An 11,285-nucleotide genomic window follows, 5' to 3' on the forward strand; every position below is an offset into this window, starting at 1 on the left:
AACATCCGTGTTTTCATTTATAAAAAAAAAATAGTCCAGCCTGATCACACTTTAAAACTAGTCCATTCAAATTTACTTTCGAACAAATTTTCAGAAAAGTGTAAATTGGTGAGTGTAAAAGGATGGCAATATTGATAAAAACTATAATTTACCATGACTTTTAAGTTAAAATAGAAAATATTTGGCTTTTCGGATACTATAAATTAGCAACTAAAATTGGCCAAAATCAAATTTTCAACGTTAACCCTATTCCCGCTGGGGGGGGGTCAATTTGACCCCCCCCTGTAGTTTTTTTTACATAACTCAAAAAGTATTGGTCTGAGGCTGTTGAAATTTTCTGACTTTTCTTACATACTCAAAGCCCTCCCTTTAGGCCTAAAACCGGGCTTTAATACTAACTGCCTGAGTCCTCAGGCACACTGCCTGAATGACTGCTTTTGCCTGTAGCAAACTAAATCTTTGTTTTGACCCACTTTCACTTGTCAGATTTTGATAAAATTTAGCTTTTTGGAAAGCCTATGACATAAGGAAACGGATTGCATAAGTTTTGCGAAAAAAAATTGCAAATTTTTTGCAAACAACCTGTCAAAGGAAATTTGCACATTTTTAGTTTTTCTTGATTAAAAATCAGGTTATTTAAAATTTTGCAAAAATTTTTGCATATTTGAAATAGCATAGTCAAGGGCTTTTCAAAAATGTATAATTTGTCATTTTTTGGACAAATTTTTTTTTGCAAACATTTTTACTATAAAACTGGATTTTGCGATAAAAAATTCAATTTTCGCAAATTTGCAAATTTTTTTGCAGATTCTAAAAGTAGAGCACAAGAGCTTTCTAATGATGTATCATTTGTCATATTTGGACATAAAACATGGGATTTAGAGGGGGGGGTCAAATTGACCCCCCCCCCGCGTATCCTGGTTTTCAAGTACCCCAGCGGAGATAGGGTTAAAATAAGAAATACTATTGAATAACCCCATTTAAGGAATTAAATTATATTGAAACCAATTTTAACAAATGTCCGTTTGAGACAATTGTTGTTTTTTAATAGATTTAACGGATTTTACAATTACAGGGCAAAAATCGTGTTAGAAGTATAAAGTGTAAGCTGGCTAATTTCGAAACACTTAGTTACTTGTCTATCTATCTTTATATCTGTCTGTCTATCCTTCTGTATGTCTGTCTGTCTGTCTATCCTTCTGTATGTCTGTCGGTTTGTCTATATATCTATTTGTCTAGCTATCTATAAATTACAATTCTATTAATCTATATCTATCTATTTACAATTCTATCTATTAATCTCTCTATCTATTTATCTATTTGTCTAACTTTATATCTATCCAAGTATTCAGTAATTTTTGTACTGAATGAAGAGAAGGAATCAATATTTGATGTAAGATAAATGGTTTAACTTCTTTATATTCATAAGCAAGCAGAAAAACCTTTAAATTATTCAAATTTTATAAATGAGTTGTTTCTTCAACCTTTATCTTGCTAAACATTTTTGCAAGAACGATTTCACCTCTGAAAAAAAACGATTGATTAAAGGGACTATAAGTGTAATCTCAAATCCCAACTGTATCCTTATCCTTATTCTGCAGATCAAGAATGAATGAGATATCCATGTTTATTATATTGAAAATGTATAGTTTTAAATTGTGGTTTTTCCCCCAAAAGTGACGCTTAAGAGTATCGATGTGAATCGAGCATTTTGCTTTCTCTGCATGGATGGTCACTTAAATATACGCTTAGTGTCCCTTTAATTGGTTGGAAAATATTCCCCCCCCCCTTGATCCTACCAATCTACTTAAAGGGTGTGACTGCGAAACATTAAAGCCCCTCTTCTTGTTAAACTCTAGTTAGTACCCCAGAGCGCTAGGGCAGACAAGGGCGGGCTGACAATCTAGTTCAAAACTTGATTGATAGATGTCTCTTTATAAAAACCTACAAATCAGACCAAACAGCTGACGGTGCTCTAATTACAAAATTTCCACGGCAAAGTGAACTTAATGCGCGAATAACTGAATAGTACGAAAAGATAAAAAAAAAACTCACTACCATCATTAATAAAAATGAAATAAATAAAATTTGGGAAATTGTTAAATAAATTACTTTTCGGCCACCGACGATTTATTATTAATAAAAAGTGTGAACTAAGGCGTGGCGAGGTTTAGAATTGAGGGTGAAATTTTGAATGGGTTTTTATCCAGTTCTAATTCTAGACTAGTCGCAGTAATCTTGTTAAACTATATATACTTAGCAATCAAATAGGTTAAAACGACTCAACCCCTGAAAGGTGGTATTTCTGGCAGATTTGCAAAGGCGTAGGAGGGGAGTGGGGTTAAAGTTGTTTAAGTAGGTTTTTACACTGCTGAATAAAAGCTATTTAAAATTTTAAACATTCAAATTATGATTTTTTTCAAAATTTAGTATTTTTGTTTGAAATTTTTTTTCTCAAAATTGTAACATTTTATATTAAGTTATGATCATTTTATCAAAAATCATGACAATTCTTTTTAAAATTTTGTATATTTTGTTCAAAATTATGAACATTTTATTCAAAATTATGAACATTTTATTCAAAATTATGAACATTTTATTCAAAATTATGAACATTTTATTCAAAATTATGAACATGTTATTCAAAATTATGAACATTTTATTCAAAATTATGAAATTTTATTCAAAATTATGAATATTTTATTCAAAATTATGAACATTTTATTCAAAATTATGAAATTTTATTCAAAATTATGAACATTTTTTTCAAAATTATTTTAAATCAGTTGTCAGATGATTTCATAGTTCGGTTTGGAACCACAACCTACTTTTGTAGGGACTCATAAAAATGGAGGTTTGATCTTTTTACATATACATAATATCACACACAGTAATCCAAATCTGACAAACTCTCACGTAAAAATTTGATAAAATTTTGCCAATTTCTTCTTAAATAATCAAGCTAAGAACATTTGTCCTTTATGGTTCTGAAATTGAATGTCTAAGGTCCGAGTTTAATGAATTTAAGCCACGTCTCAAATCCCCCAAAAACTGCGGTTTCAATTGAGCGCCGGCTTAAATCTTGAAAAACATGATTAAATTTTAAGTGGAACCATAGTGGAACAAACCAAGGTGTTACGACACTTCAATATTTGAAAACGGTTTGGGACTCAACTTAAAGGGACTGTGAGCGTAATTTCAAGTGACCATCAATTTAAAGCGGATCATCCCCGATTCACAACAGTACCCTTTAAACCTTTGACTGATCAAGGATTTACAACAATTCACAACAGTACCCTTTAAACCTTTGTCTGATCAAGGATGTCAGACATGTTGGATGTCGCATTTAATTTCTTAACACTTTGTTTGCCAGCTGATGTTATATATTTAAGAAATATCAATGGCTAATGTTTAAAAGGACCAGAACAAAAAAATTAACTTTTGAATGTTTGAAAATGCTAGTAACGTAAAACAGCGTACACATGTTTATGATTTATTATGCTTTTTTTATTTTGAAAACTTAAAATGTTTGAACAGAAAATAAGATAAATGCGCGTAAGTTTCATACTCTCACATTTCCCATGATTTCCCTCAGTTTCCACTCTGTTTATTTTTCCTTATACTTTTATCTTTCAGGGATAAATCTTATCAAAATATTTTCAATATTAAGAAAATTTGTTTTCTGATAAATAAAAATAAAAGATATTTCAATCCCTAGAGGAGGGAGGGGGGGGGGGGCCCCTTTTTTGATGTTTTGAGTTTGTCGAAATTTTTGATATAAATTATTAGACAGGTTAAAACTTGTTTATGCACATATTACATGGGGGATTCAGCTGTACAGGGGGAAATTTGGGCTTAAGGCGGGAATTCAAACAAACATGGGGAAAAAAGGCTTGCAGGTTGCTGCTATTGCGTTGTTTACGAAGAATGTATAGAATAAAATGACTAAAAGTAGGGCTGCGCGTGTTCCTCATTTTTTAATTCGTTCGTTTCGTTCGTTCCCGAGAACAAACGATCCTTCTCTAAGAACGACGCTCAATCCATAGAGCTGGGAGTGTTCCTAATTTTTGAAAAGTATTGTTCCGTTCGTTTCCGTAAAAGAACGATCGTTCCCCTGGAAAGACGCCCAGCCCTAATTAAAAACAATGCACCTTTTTGTGATAGACAGACAGAGAGATTAACAGGCAAGGGAAAAACATGCTGATTAACTGATAGGTTAATGGCAGACATAAGTATACAGTGGTGCCCATATAACTGTGGAAAAGGAAGACTCAAGTTATTTAATAGTTCAATGAACATATAACACACAAATTGTATTGTGTACACAGACATAAACAGTGTACAGTGTACACAGACATAAACAGTGTACAGTGCACACAGACCCATTTTGCTTCATAAGTTGATTTTTGGTGTTATTTCAATTGGACTAATGATCAATTGAACTTACGTTCGTTTGGACGCTCAAAAAGGACTATAGTCCTCTAGAAAAATATTTGTTAAATTGAGCTAATTAAAATTTTGTTTAAAATTATCACCCATAAAGGTTTTTGTATTTTTTGATGTAGTCTTAATATTTTAAGGTTAGGCTAGGTTACGACAATTTTTGGCCGAGTGCTGCGGCTAGGACATGCTAGGGGGCCGTGTGTTGCGGCTAGGACGTACTAGGGGCCTAGCGCCACGGTTAGGACAGGTTATGGGGCCGGCGTCGCGTCCACCGGTTTCTAAAATGATGATGACTTTGTGCTAAAATATATTTCTTTATTCTTTTTAATTAGGTCATTTGAAAAAATAAATTTTCAATTTTTTCATGTGTACTAATGTTCAAATGGACTTTAAACCGGTTTCTGAACAGCTGACTTTAGTGCAATTAAATGTTACTTCAATCAGTTATTATTCCAATCGTATAGCATCTAGTCTTCAGCTTGATGTAAATATTTGTATTATATAACAACATTATATCCATTAAATCCATAGTTAGACAGGAAAATAGTTAGACAGGAAGATAGTTAGACAGGAAGATAGTTAGGCAGGAAGATAGTTAAACAGTTAGAAAGTTGGACAGGAAGATTGTTAGATAGGAAGATAGTTAGACAGGAAGATAGTTAGACAGGAAGATAGCTAGATAGGAAGATAGTTAGACAGGAAGATAGTAATATAGGAAGATAGTTGGACAGGAAAATACATAGGCAGGAAGATAGTTAGATAGGAAGATAGGTAGACAGGAAGATAGCTAGACAGGAAGATAGGTAGACAAAAAGAGAGTTAGACAGGAAGATAGTTAGGTAGGAAGATAGGTAGACAGGAAGATAGTTGGACAGGAAAATACATAGACAGGAAGATAGTTAGACAGAAAGATAGCTAGATAGGAAGACAGTTAGACTGGAAGATGGTTAGAAAGGAAGATGGTTAGATAGAAAGATAGTTAGACACCTTTAACAGGTGAAACCTGGTGTTTACTAAACTCTTAAACTCCCTCCTTCGTCTTCAAATATCTTGAATAGGTTAAATTTGAAGAAAAAGTCAAAATATTTGATAAAAATTCACTCCTTCTGCACACACAGCTAGATAGACCGATAGACAAATAGACAGATAGACAGATAGACAGATAGACAGATAGATATACTGTTAAGCAGATAAACAGATAGATATACTGATAGACAGATAAATATATACTAATAGACAGATAGACAGATAGATAGGTGTACCTGTTATAAATACAGTTTGAACATACATAGATAAATTGCGATGTACATTGTCTGTAAATCTAACTGCTTAATTACGATGATATATATCTGCGTAATATTGTAAGTATGTAGAAGAACATAAACATTTAACATATATATTTGTATATGTATATTTGATTACAGTGTTGATAGTAATTTGGTTCTCGTTGAAACATACGAGTTGAAATCGCGCCCATTGTGCATATTCAGAGCTAACAAGATTGTGCCCAGTGGTTTGGCATTGATATATTACTAGCTTGTGTCCGTATTGACATTCATAGCTGGCGAGATTGTGCCCAGTGGTTTGGCATTGATAGATTACAAGCTGGTGTCCGTGCTGACATTGATTGCTGAAGAGATTGCGTCCGAATTACCAAGGAGATAATAGATATTGAAAAGAAGGAGGTGGCGATAGGGTTTCCGTACACTTTGCTGTGACGTTTTTGGACTGCTTTAGAACTAGTTTTTGCGTAACATTAGCAAAATATGATTGAGTTGTACCTGGATTGATACAGATATGGACAAAGTTTTAAGAGTACGGCATTTACCAGATACTGATAGACAGTAGACAAATAGGTAGATATACAGATAGAAAGATAGGCAAATAGACAAGGACAGATTGACAGATAGATAGAAAGCCAAATAGACAGGTAGCCAAATAGATAGAAAGACCGATAGACATATAAACAGATTGATAATTAGACAGATATATAGACACTATACATTAGACAGTATGACATATGAAATATATAAAGATAGACAGATGAAAAGACAGGATATATATAGACAGAGAGTCAGATATAGACAGACAAACAGAAAAGCATGCCACGAAAAAAAACACATTTATTTACTGTGAAAATTTTGCCCAGTAACTGCATTAGTTCTGGCCTGCCAAAACTGCACCTAATCGAACGTGATATGGTTTTGTTCACAAGCGATATTATAAATGATACACCTATCAATATCATATTATCATCTGAGCCAAAAATTCAAATGCATTCTCTATATTCATCAGTCTCCGAGAACAAACGATCCTTCTCTNCTCTTTACAACTGAAAATGACTCCTAACAAATAATAATTGATATCCGATTCAAAAACCTTTGCGGATCAAGATTAGATATCTATTTGTTTTCAACCAGGGTTTTCTCTATTAAAGAAAGTTGCGCATTTCTGCCTTCAGAAACAAAATAGGGTGTAATCAAGCAATCCCTTCTTTTAACTCACTATTTCGGAGTCCCTAACTTCTTACAAAGGTTTGAACTCCTTTAAATTGTTGCTAACTCCTAAAAATGATAATAAATGACTTGAATCCTAAATGAAGTTCAGCGGATAAGAATCTGTAATATCTCCAACCTAGGCCTACCCTTCCAAACTTAAAGGGAGTGTTCGTGAATTTTGAAAGATTCGTAAACTGTAAAAAAAAATTCTGTCTGTCTGTTTGTATGTCCGATCATAACTCAGGAACCCCTGGACTGATTTGCCTCAAATTTAGATTGTGTGGACTCGAGAGAGCCATGGGATTTTCTTGGCTTGGTTTCGATATTCTAAGTTGCGTTTGTGGACTATTATAGCGAAAATTTAGTTTCCCGGTAAAATCGTTCAAGTGCGGGTAAACGGCGGGAGTAACTATTATAGTAACTTTGACAGCACTGGGTTCCCTACCTAGTTTAATATAAAATCACCTTTTCTAATCCTTATAAGCTGTGAGATCCTTATCGAAAAATGCAAACAATCCACCACAATTAATTTTAAATGAAAAAATACATTTGCATCTTTTTTTAAAATTGCGGGGAAACAATCTAATAACCTTTATTTTTGGAGGTTTTTATATATTGCCTCTTCAAACCCTTTTACTATATAAATAATGATTTATTTGTCTGAAAATATTAGAATGTTCTTGCTAGGGATAACAAAATATTTACCTAACATTCTGTAAATAATTTCGAACGATATGTTCCAAATTTCGAAAAGCTTTCGGAAACTCAATATTTCGAACGAAATTTCAGATTGTTTGACAATTGTGCCACCTAGTTCATTATAAAAATAAATCTTTAATGTACGATTTTTCATTCAAATCTTTCTTTTTATGTTTTATCATCATCAACTTTAAAAAGTTTGCTTATAATTAATTAATAATTATATCTTAAATCTATTCTTATCTTTAATTCTTTCTTAGTTTTACAATTATTATATTATCAAAACTACTTTTGAGAGAACCCCTGCATCTCAGTTGAGATTTCCTGCACGCAATATAGGAGAACGTTTTTTATTTCTGAACACCCTGCCAATTGTTTTGGAAGACCCAGCGTTTTTAGCCCTAAAGTCTTTGGCACAGATTCTTGTTTATAGATGATTATTTGATTACCATCCAATATCTATCTATCTATCTATCATTCTATCTAGCCATCTATCTTTCCATCCATCTATCTATCTATCTATCTATCTATCTATCTATCTATCTATCTATCTATCTATCTATCTATCTATCTATCTATCTATCTATCTAAAGGGGGGAAAATGGAATCAAGGATTAGTAGTTAGAAGACTATGGGTGGTTTTTAAAACTTTTTCCTTTTCCCAGCCCTTCCCCCTTTCTTATTTTCCCCTCCCCTCCCACCATTATCATATATCATTTCCCCTGATGCTAAATTCTGAATGTTTTGCGGCTTATTTCAACATAGGTGTGTCTTAGCTCATCATTCAATTCATTGTAATTCGTCCAATTCATTATAACTCATGCAATTCATAATAATTCATCCAATTCATTATAATTCATGCAATTCATAATAATTCATCCAATTCATTATAATTTATGCAATTCATAATAATTCATCCAATTCATTATAACTCATGCAATTCATAATAATTCATCCAATTCATTATAATTTATGCAATTCATAATAATTCATCCAATTCATTATAATTTATGCAATTCATAATAATTCATCCAATTCATTATAATTCATCCAAGTCATTATAATACATCTAACTCATTATAATTCTTTATAATTCATTGTAATTCATCCAATACAATGTAATTATTTATAATTCATTGTAATTCATCCAACTCATTACAATTCATTATAATTCATAGAAATTCATCCAATTCATTATAATTCATCCAATTCATTATAATTCATCCAATTCATTATAATTCTTTATAATTCATTGTAATTCATTCAATTCATTATAATTCTTTATAGTTCTTTTTAATTCATTATAATTCTTTATAATTCTTTTTAATTCATTATAATTCTTTATAATTCTTTTTAATTCATTGTAATTCATGCAATACATGCAATACATTGTAATTCTTTATAATTCATTGTAATTCATGCAATTCATTGTGATTCATGCAATTCATTGTAATTCTTCTAATTCTTTATAATTTTTTATATTTCATTGTAATTCAACAATATTTCAAAATTCTTACATTTTTGCTCAACTCTGAAAAGTTCATGGTTTTTATTATTATATTCAATAGAATTATACTTTGTCTTTATCATTCATAAAATTCTCCGAATTTCATCTCTCCACCTTTTTACCCATTTCTACTCGTTAAGTGCCTAAATATATCTTATTTTTTTTTTCTCATTTGATTTAAGTTTATAATTTACTATACTATAAAGTTTATTAAGCTATAAGCTAACAAATAATTAAAGAAAAAAAATTGACTTCCCTGTTCTTCTGCTAACAACTTTGGACTATAACTTTAACTTTTCCCTTCTTGTTCTTCTGCTAACAACTTTGAACTTTAACTTTAACTTTTCCCTTCCCTGTTCTTCTGCTAACAACTTTGAACTTTAACTTTAACTTTTCAAGTCAATTTAATGTTTATTAGAAACAGAAAAAACCAAGACAGAAAATCAAAGAAGAAGATGAATCTGTAAATTGTACAGTGTACACTATACAATGTACACTGTACAGTGTACATTGTACAATGTACACTGTACAATGTACACTGTACAATGTACATTGTACAGTGTACAATGGATCTGAATAACATGCAACGAATTCACAGAAACTATTTACATGATTTACAGCAGGACCCATAAAACTGTGGAGAAAAAAGACGACATTTAAGAAATCTTTTTGAATTTTAATTTTGTTATAGATCAAATAGTTTTTCTGCAGTTGCTTGAAAATCAAATTTGTGCACAGTGTACAGTGTACAGTGTACACTGTATACTGCACTATTTCTGTGTACGATAATCAAATTGTTTTAAAATGAAAATGTAAGTGTAATAGTCGTCTTCTTTTATCAAAGTGTTCTAGGCCCCGCTGTTGTATGATTAAACTTCTTAAAGTGAGATATAATATTTCTTCTTTTAAACATCATCCACTACAACAGCCTACGCACTTTTCTTATACATATTCATTCATTCATTTATTCATCCTTGTATTTATCCTTCCTATCATTCATCCTTTCATCCTCATCGTTTATTCATTTATTCATTCTTTGCTAAGTATCTTTTTATGTATTCATCTAATACACTGTTATTACTAAAATATTTATACCTCCCTTTTCCTCCTTCTTTCTATACCCCCTCGTATTCTTTCTCTACCCACCCCCCTCTTACTCTACCACCCCTTCTTCATCTACCCCCCCCTCTTATGATAAGATAATAAAATGACAAGTTCTCAAAAACATGTGTGGCGAATATAAATAAGTAAACTCAGACACAAAATGTATGATTAAAGAGACTCATTCAGTTTATTTAAAAGTTACTTTTCAGATTTACAATTTCCAATTTCAAATCCACATCTGAGTAAGTATTAGAAAGATCTTAATTTTGTTTGAATTTAATGAATTTGAGCCGCGTCTTAAATCGCCAAAAACCGGCTTCAATTAAGCGTCGGCTTAAATCTTGAAACAATGAATACGATTTTAAGTGGAACCATCCATATTTGAGCCGCGGCTTAGATTAAAACCGCGGCTCAAATTCTTTAAATTCGGCCTCTTGTCGTTTTCTGTCTTTGAAAGAAATACGCTGAGATCAGCTGTAATTTTTTCTCCTCGTCTTTGCTGCGTAAATCCGGAAGTCGTTTTTTGAAAAACTCAAGATATAAAACAATAGTATTTACTCAATTAAAGGTTTCAGGTTAAATGAAAACTGTTGAAGACTGCAGTAGACATGTTAAAAGTACTACTGCAAAAAGTTTTCTGGAATAGTTAGTATAAATCTCGACACTTCTCTTGCTCGATGAGTGCTTACTATCCCTGAGGAGTCTTTATTAAACTTTCATTGATAGAGTGGCATGGCCGATTAACACATCAGGTTCCCTTTGAGGCTTTTTCTGAAAGAGTATGAAGTAAATATCATTATTTTTGAAAATCAATTATTTAAAAATTGTGGGTTTTCTATGAAAGTGGCGCATTTAATCAATTTATTCCAAACAAAAATCTTAACGGTTCAACTTTATCATGTTTAGTTAGGGGGAATGGAGTCATAGTTTTTAAGAAAATAAACAAACATGAAGCATGCTTCTAGAGATTTATCTATCTATCTAAATTCTGACAATTAAAAAATTTTAAGTTTTTACAAAAATTTCAGACTTTT

The sequence above is a fragment of the Eurytemora carolleeae genome, unplaced genomic scaffold (assembly GCF_000591075.1).
Source record: "Eurytemora carolleeae unplaced genomic scaffold, Eaff_2.0 scaffold828, whole genome shotgun sequence".
NCBI lineage: Eukaryota > Metazoa > Arthropoda > Copepoda > Calanoida > Temoridae > Eurytemora > Eurytemora carolleeae.